Raw genomic sequence first — 9,745 nt, forward strand, 5'->3', positions numbered from 1 at the left:
TGTCCCAGTTTTGGGCCTGTTGTGAACCTTCTGCACTCTGAAATGGTCCTGGGAGCGGTAGTGTGGATTCCATGCTTCTGCTGAGTTCTGGAATTGTTCCTGCTTCTGTGACACTGTTTGCTTCTTTGGGCCTGTACTCACTGCTGTCTAGCCTCCGGACCTATATCTCAAATGGTATCTGCTGCTCTTGCAATGTTCTGACATCTTGGTGAGTTTTAATTTTTTTTTTCTTTTGTCCATACTTCGACGATCTCTTCTTTCGCCAGTCCTGAATTTTCTTTTGAAGCTTTGTTGGATCTTTTACTCGCTGCCATCATGTTTCTTTGTGTGGTCAGGGTCTAGATGCAGGTTTTGGGGGTTGTGTATTCTCCAAATTATGCTGCTTGAGTCTGTAGTTTCTCAAAACCATTACTCTTTATTTACTGCAAGTATTTACACATTTGGCCTTCTAAATGAGGTTGGTACTTCTTCCAGATCTCTCTTACTTCTCAGTCATGTGATTTGACATCATTATTACATCAGCATCATGTATGCTTCTGATGTTAACCTTTTATACTACATTAACCAAAGGTATTAATGGATATAAAGATAAGGTGATTATATGGAGTCAGGACACAGGTCATCCATAATCTCACTGAATGTTAGAACAGGCTCGAGGGGCAAAATGGCCTACTTCTGTTTCCTCGTTCCTATGTCCCTGAAATATTTTACACAGCTAAATCACATTTTTGATCAAAGACTATAATTTCAAATTGACCCAGTGACAATTAATAAATAAATTGAATCTTTGGCATATTGCAGGAAAGGACAAGTTCTAATAGGCTACAAAAAATCAGACAAAATAAGAAAATTTAAGTGGCTGTGGAGACGATGGCCTAAACATGAACTTCCTGTTTTTTGTAACGCCATTTTAAAGAAATGTCTAAAGGTTTATCTCTGTATTACTTACAAATCTCAAAAGTTAATCAGCTTACTGTTGTTTTTCAAACGAAAAAATTCACAATCAATCAAAACTGCGTGAGCACTTTGTGTTGATGTATTTAAGTTAAGACAAGAAACTTTGCTTTTCCTCACTCAACAACACACAAGGGAACAATGGAACTGCACTGCTTTATTCAGGGTGCACAGCACTTAATACAGCAACACTGTAGTCATAGGAGAAAAAAAAATTAAAATAAGTTTTGTTCACAAAGTTGCTTTCCCTCTAATTTCTGGAGAATATTTTTGATCATCTCGCTGAAGAACAAGAAAAACCTGTTCGGGTACTGGACCTTGTCCCCAATACGTGTCATTTTGTTCAACTCAGCTTAGTGACTGAGGGTGTTTCAACATCAGCTCTTTAGATAGCACCTTTAACAGAATAAAATATTCCAAAGTGCTTCACAGGGTAATTAAAAAATAAGACATGACACCATCCATAAAAGGGATCCTATAATCGTAAGGGAACAGAAAGAGGCTATTCAGCCATGCCAGCTTTTCCATCAGCTCCCTTCCCCCAGTCCAACCTCATAGCCCTGCAAGTTTATTCCCCTCAAGTGCCCATCCAATTTCCTTTTGAGATTGTCGAACATCTCAGCTTCCAACACCCTCTTAGGCAGTGAGCTCCAGGTCATTACTACCCTCTGGATAAAAATGTTCTTCCTCACATCTACCCATCACCGCTTCCACACCCCCCCACCCCCCACCTCCTCCTCCCTCCCCACCACCTGTATTGCTTGCCAAAAACCTTAAATCTGTGTTCCCTTAATCCTTGTACCATCAGCTAATGGGAATAGTTTTTATGTGTTTACCTTATCTAAACCTGTCATAATCTTGTACACCTCTGTCAAATTTCCCCTCAATCCCCTTTGTTCCAAGAAGATCAATCCCAGCTTCTCCAACCTAACCTTTTAGCTAAAATTTCTTATCCCTGGAATTATTCTAGTAAACTTTCTCTACAGCATCTCAGGTCCTTTGAAAGTGTCATGACTAGAACAGGAAGCTATACTCTAGTTGTGACCTAACAAGAACTTCATAAAGATTTAGCATTGCATCCCTGATTTGTACTCAACACCTTTATACATGAAACCCAAGATCCCATTGGCTTTGCCAACTACTCTCAATGTGTCCTGCACTGTCTTGAAAGATCTGTGCACATAAACCTCCAAGTTTCTCTGGCCCTGCATACTCTTTAAAATTGTGCCATTATATACATATTGCCTTTCCCTATCCCTTCTGCCAAATTGCACTTCTGTGTATGAAATTTCATTTGCCGCTTGTTTTCCCATCCTGAGAGCCTGTCTCTGTCCTGTTGCAGTTGATTGGTATTACCCTCAATCTTAGTCAAGCTTCTGAGTTTGTTAGGATTGGCAGAGAAAAAAAATCAATTGTCCTAAAACTGACCCTTGGGCTAAACAGCCATCTACCATCCTCCAGTCTGAAAAACAATCATTTATCATAACTTCTTGTTTTTTGTCCTTAAGCCAATTTTCCAAAGCTCCCTAGATAGCAAATGTAACACTGCTATTCAAGAAAAAGGGGAGAGAAAACAAGGAATTACAAGCCAGTTAGCCTGACATAAGTCATTGGGAAAGTGCTAGAATCTATTCTTAAGGAAGTCTTAACAGAGCACTTAGAAAAGCATAAAATGATCAGGCAAAGCCAACATAGTTTTACGAAAGGGAAATCGTGTTTGACAAATTAGTTAGAGTTTTTTGAGGATGTAAATGGTAGGGTAGGTAAAGGGGAGCCATTAGGTGTATTATACTTGGATTTCAAAAAGGCATGTGATAAGGTGCTACACAAAAAGGTTAATACACAAGATAAGGGCTCTTTGACTTGGGGTAATATATTAGCATAGATAGAAGATTGGTTGACAGACAGAAAGCAGCGAGTAGGGATAAATGGGCCATTTTAAAGTTGGCTGTGACTAGTGGAGTCCCATAAGGATCAGTGTTGGGGCCTCAGCTATTTAAAATCTATATTACTGACTTAGACAAAGAGACAGTAAATAATGTATTTAGGTTTATGACAATACCAAGCTAGGTGGGAATGTAAATTGTGAGGAGGGCACAAAGTGGCTGCAAAGAGTTATAGGGCAGGTTAAGTGAGTGGGCACCAAGGTGGCAGATGAAGTATAATGTGGAGAAGTGTGCGGCTACTCAATTTGGTCATAAGGATGGAAAAGCTGAATATTTTTTAAAAGGTGTGAAACCTGTAAATGTTGATGTTCAGATGGACTTGGGTGTACTTGTACAAGGAACACAGAAAGTTAGCATGCAGGTACAGAAAGCAATTTACTGAATGGTCTTGACAGGGTAGACACTGAGAGGATGTTTCCTCCGGCTGGGGAATCTGGAACACCAGGGCACAGTTTCAGGATAAGTGGGCAATCATTTCAGACTGAGATTAGAAGAAATTTCATTATTCAAAGGGCTATGAATTTTTGGAATTCACTACTCCAGAGGGTTGTGAACGCTCCATCATTAAATATATTTAAGGCTGAAATAAACAGATTATTGGTCTTTCAGGGAATCAAGGGATATGGGGAGCAGGCGAGAAAGTCGAGTTGAAGCTAAAGGTCAGCCATGATTCGCAAGGAAATGAGAAGTGCAAGAATTATGGAGTATTATAATGGGATACTAGTTATCCAAATATAGACCGGTATTCTAGTAGTGTAAAGGGCAGAGAAGGGAAAGCGCTCAGGAAAGTTTTCTACAGCAATATATTTCCACTCCAAAAGAAAAAGGGGCTAGACCTGGTTCTTGGGAATGAGGTGGGTCAAATGGATCAGTAGGGGAACATTTAGGGGACAGTGATTATCGTGTTATAATTTTGGTAGAGACCAGTAATGTGTTTTTTTAAAGAATCCAAAAACCAAGGTATTTATTAAAAGAATAAAGCCACATGGTTTAAATCAAAAGAATTTTGCTACACAAAAATCAAAGAACATGAATACTAATAATTATACTCTAACTTAAATAATCAGTGATGATAAATTATTAAAAGTACAATGAATACATTTACTCATTCTCTGAACTGAACTTCTTAACTTAAAATTTCTTCTACACCCATTTGACTTACACTCCCAAAACTCAAGTCAGATACTTATCTGAAATTGGAAGATTAACCACTTTGTCTGAGTACTGTTTCAAAGGTTCATACAAGGGCTGAGATTTCTTGGGCCTTCCACTTACTTCCTACAAGGTTTCCTTTCAAATCTTCTTCAATCATCTCACAGTTGTAGACTCCCAGTTCAACACAGGTGTAGCCACCTTGGGTCAGAATTCTCCTGCTTCTAATATTCCTTAACACAGGACCTAAAACACTCTCTCTCTCTTTTAGCTTGGCTATTCCTAAATGTTCAACTCACTGTGTTAGGATTCCTTCATAGTATGCAAAGACACTAGCAGCTAATATAAAAGGGAATCCAAAAGTCCTCTATAGGCATGTAAATAATTAAACGGTTGTAAAAGGCGGTGAACTAAAATGGGTGACCGATTAGGGACTAAGAATGGGATTTACACATGGAGGCAGGTGGTATGGCTGAGGTACTAAATGAATACTTTACATCGGTCTTTACCAAGGAAGAAAATGCTGTGCAGGTCATGATGAACAAAAGGTAATTCAGCCACTTTAAAGTTTTAAAATTGATAAGGAGGTATTGGATGGGCTGTCTGTACTTAAAGTTGATAAGGAAACATGGCCAGATAGAATGCATTAAAGGATACTGAGAGAAGTGAGAGTGGAAATTGCAGAGGCACTGGCTTTAAATTTCCAGTCTTCCTTAGACTCAGGGGTGATGCCAGAGGATTAGCGAATTGTTTTTTGGCCATGGAAGTTGCATTCATAATGTGGCCAAACAGGTTGATTATCATCCTGTAAATCCTTCCAATATGCCTGATACAGGCAGTAAGTGCAGGACAGCCATACTATAGGAGGCAATGGCAAACCATGGCAGTACTTTGCCAAGCGTATTCATGGACCAATCCAAAGGAAGTAATTTTGATTACCTCTATAAAATCTCCCCTCAACCTTCTCCAAGGAAAACAATAACACCCTCTTAGAACATGGTACCTGGAGGAGGAGGGGGAATCATGGTTGGAAAACTGGAAAGAAAGAAGGGGCTGCAATACAGTATGTTCTTAAGAAACATGAGGATGTAAAAAACTGTAGGCCAAGAAACTTGTAAATAGAAATTCTTGCAGGCAAATATTGTTCTGTTGAGATTGACACTTCAGTAGAGTGAATCAGAGAACATATTGTCAGTAAGCAACAGGCTAAGCTAAAGCCAAAGTTTAAGCTTAAATAGGCATAGCAAAGCAGCCGCATTCCTTTGATCATGTTGAAAAGCAGAATGAGCACTCCAGGATTTCATAATCCTCCAGCGGGAGGCAAAACTCTGAATTCATTGTCTGCAAAGGAATGCCTGGTGGTGCTATTTTCGCCCTTTAGCATTCTAACTGAAGCAATCGGTGTGCTGCCAAACCAAAGCCATAATTACCTTAGGTTTCTTTCACCTGGTTCTGATGTTGAATTTATATTTTTTAACATGACCTGTCTTCAGGATAATCGCTGACGACATGCAAAAACTGATGAGCACATATGCAAATCAAAAGATTGAGAGAATAGCGATGACATTCTGCCCAGGAATGCTTGAAATAATACATTACTATTGTTAAATTAAATTTGATTTTTGCCTAAATGCTGTCTTACCATTTTTTGAAACATTTCTTGGAAATTTTTGGAGAAATAATAACTAAAATAAATGTAGAGATCCAAAAATGATTTACCAATTCAATCTAGCTAGTATTCCTCTGAAATGCTGCTGCTGTTGCAAGTATAAAAGCATCTCCTCAACAAGTTTACCAAACTTACAAAAAGAAATGAACATTTATATCTCTCCAATTTTCGGCACATTTTTCTATTGTGATTAACTGAAGCACCAAGTAATGTTACAATTAATTATTTCTAATTTTGTATTAATGGATTGAAACAATTTCTTGCTGTCCACAATTCCAAGCAAAGCCAAGATACACTTAGCAACAGGTGATGGCACAGGTGGGCTGGGCAAATCCAGTCCTCCACTTGTAAAGATAAGTCATATGGAAGGCTCAGAAAAAAAATCTGGCCAAATGGGTTTTTCACAAGCTGGGGGCACTGTTGCCACACAACTTCAATTGCTCACTAGTTCTGTAACACTGTTTCTTGAACAGTTTTGCCAGTGTTATTGCAGTTAGCTGACAAAATTACTAAAAGAGGTTGGCAGAAGTTGACTTGTGGCATGATAACATGGTGACAGCTGGTAGTAGTTCAAACAGTATGAGCAGAGATGTGCAGAGCAAGAATGCTGAACCCATCACCCAGATGTCAAAGGATTGAAACCAGTCTCTGCTTTCCTCTTAAAGAATAAAATGTTGAAAGCAGATTTTGATTGAGGTGCTGAAAATAATGAGGGGGTTCAGATAGAGTAGAGAGAGAAAATATTCCAATTGGTGCAAATATCAAGCACCAGAAGACATTGATTCAAGGTGATGAGCAAAGGAACCAAGGGCAACCTACGGAAAAAACATTTGCATACAGGCAGTGGTTAGGATCCGAAATGTATTTTTTGTTATTCATTCAAAGGATGTGGGCTTCACTGGCTGGGCCAGAATTTATTGCCCATCCCTAATTGCCCTTGAGAAGGTGGTGGTGAGCTGCCTTCTTGAACTGCTGCAGTCCACGTGGTGTAGGTACACTCTCAGTGCTATTAGGAAGGGAGTTCCAGGATTTTAACCCTGTGACAGTGAAGGGACAGCGATATATTTCCAAGTGAGGGTGGTCAGTGACTTGGAGGGGAACTTCCAGGAGGTGGTGCTCTCATCTATCTGCTGCCCTTGTCTTTCTAGATGGTAGTGGTCGTGGGTTTGGAAGGTGCTGTCGAAGGGGATTGGTGAATTCCTACAGCGCATTTTGTGGATGGTACACACTGCTGCTACTGTGCGACGGTGGTGGAGGGAGTGAATTTTTGTGGATGTGGTGCCAATCAAGCAGGCTGCTTTGTCCTGGATGGTGTCAAGTTTCTTAAGTGTTGTGGGAGCTGCACTCATCCAGGCAAGTGGGGAGTATTCCATCACACGCCTGACTTGTGCCTTGTAGATGGTGGACAGACTTTGGGGAGTCAGGAAGTGAATTACATGTCACACAATTCCTAGCCTCTGACCTCTTGTAGCCACAGTATTTATATGGCTAGTCCAGTTCAGTTTCTGGTCAATGGATGTTGATAGTGGGGGATTCAGTGATGCAAATGCCATTGAATATCAAGGGGTGATAGTTGGATTCTCTCTTGTTGGAGATGTCCATTGCCGACACCTGTGTAGCGTGAATACTACTTGCCACTTGTCATCCCAAGCCTGGACATTGTCCAGGTCTTACTGCATTTGGACATGGACTGCTTTAGTATCTGAGGAGTCACGAATGGTGCTAAACGTTGTGCAATCATCAGCAAACCTCCCCATTTCTGACCTTATGATTGAAGGAAGATCATTGATGAAGCAGCTGAAGATGGTTGGGCTGGGGACACTGCCCTGAGGAACTCCTGCAGTGATGTCCTGGGGCTGTGATGACTGACCTCCAATAACCACAACCATCTCCCTTTGTGTCAGGTATGACTCCAACCAGTGGAGCGTTTTCCCCCGAATCCCATTGACCCCAGTTTTGCTAGGGCTCCTTGATGCCACACTCAGTCAAATGCGGCCTTGATGTCAAAGGCAGTCACTCTCACCTCACGTCGGGAGTTCAGCTCTTTTGTCCATGTTTGAATCAAGGCTGTAATGTGGTCAGGAGCTGAGTGGCCCTGGCGGAACCCAAACTGGGCGTCAGTGAGCAGGTTATTGCTAAGCAAGTGCTGCTCTATAGCACTGTTGATGACCCCTTCCATTACTTTACTGATGATAGAGAGTAGACTGATAAGGTGGTAATTGGCCGGGTTGGATTTGTCCTGCTTTTTGTGTATAGGACATGCCTGGGCAATTTTCCACAAAGCTGGATAGATGCCAGCATTATAGCCGTACTGGAACAGCTTGGCTAGGGACGCGGCAAGTTCTGGAGCACAAGTCTTCAGCACTATTTCTGGAATATTATCAGAGCCCATAGCCTTTGCAGCATCCAGTGCCTTCAGCCATTTCTTGATATCACATGGAGTGAATCATATTAGCTGAAGACTGGCATCTATAATGATGAGGACCTCCAGAGGAGGCTGAGATGGGTCATCTGGCTGAAGATTGTAGCAAACACCTTATCTTTTGCACTGATGTGCTGGTCTCCTCCATCATCAAGGATGGGAATATTTGTGGAGAGTCCTCCTCCAGTTAGCTGTTTCATTGTCCACCGCTATTCATGACTGGATGTGGCAGGACTGCAGAGTTTAGATCTGATCTGTTTGTTGTGGGATCACTTAGCCCTATCACTTGCTGCTTATGCTGTTTGGCATGTAAGTGGTCCTGTGTTGCAGCTTCACCAGGTTGACACCTCATTTTTAGGTATGCCTGGTGCTGCTCATGCGCTCTTCATTGAACCAAGGTTAATCCCCTAGTTTAATGGTAATGGTACAGTGGGGGATATGCCAGGGCATGAGGTTACAGATTGTGTTTGAGTACAATTCTGCTACTGCTGATGGTTCATAGTGCTCCCTGGATGCCCAGTCTTGAGTTGCTTGATCTGTTCGAAATCTATCCCATTTAGCACGATGGTAGTGTCACACATGATGGAGGGTATCCTCAATGTGAAGGCAGGGCTTCATCTCCACAATGACTGTGTGGTGGTCACTTCCACTGATATTGTCATGGACAGATGCACCTGCAGTAGGCAGGTTGGTGAGGATGAGGTCAAGTGTGTTTTCCCTCTTGTTGGTTCCCTCACCACCTGCCGCAGTCCTCGTCTAGCAGCTATGTCATTTAGGACTCGGCCAGCTTGGTCAGTAGTGGTGCTACTGAGCCACACTGAAGTCCCCCACCCAGAGTACATGCTGCGCCCTTGCCACTGTCAGTGCTTCCTCCAAGTGGTGTTCAATATGGAGTAGCCCTGATTCATCAGATGAGGGAGGGTGGTACATGGTAATCAGCAGGTTTCTTTGCCCATGTTTGACCTGATGCCATGAGACTTAATGGGGTCCAGAGTCAATGTTGAGGACTCCCAGGGCAACTCCCTCCTGGCTGTATACCACTGTGCTACCACCTCTGCCGGGCCTGTCCTGCTGGTGGGACAGGACATACCCAGGGATGGAGGTGGTGGTGTCTGGGACATTATCTGCAAGGTATGATTCCGTGAGGATGACTATATCAGGCTGTTGAGCCTGTGAGACAGCTCTCCTAATTTTGAGTCTCACCTCCAGATGTTGGTAAGGAGGACTTGGCAGGGTCGACAGCTGGGTTTGCCATTGTCGTTTCTGGTGCCTAGGTCGATGCCGGGTGGTCTATCCTGTTCCAATCCTTTTTTGTGACTGTGTAGTGGATTGTTACAACTGAGTGGCTTGCTCGGCCATTTCAGGGTGCATTTAAAAGTCAACCATGGAGTCACATGTAGGCCAGACCAGGTAAGGATGATATTAAAGGACATTAGTGAACCAGATAGGTTTTTACAACAATCGGCAATGGTTTCGTGGTCATCATTAAACTTTAATTCCAGATTTTTATTGAATTCAAATTCCACCATCTGCCGTGGCTGGATTCGAACTTGGGTCCCCAGACCAGGGGACTCCTGGGTCTCTGGATTACTACTCCAGTGA

The sequence above is a fragment of the Cetorhinus maximus genome, chromosome 3, assembly GCF_964194155.1.
Source record: "Cetorhinus maximus chromosome 3, sCetMax3.hap1.1, whole genome shotgun sequence".
NCBI classification, from domain to species: domain Eukaryota; kingdom Metazoa; phylum Chordata; class Chondrichthyes; order Lamniformes; family Cetorhinidae; genus Cetorhinus; species Cetorhinus maximus.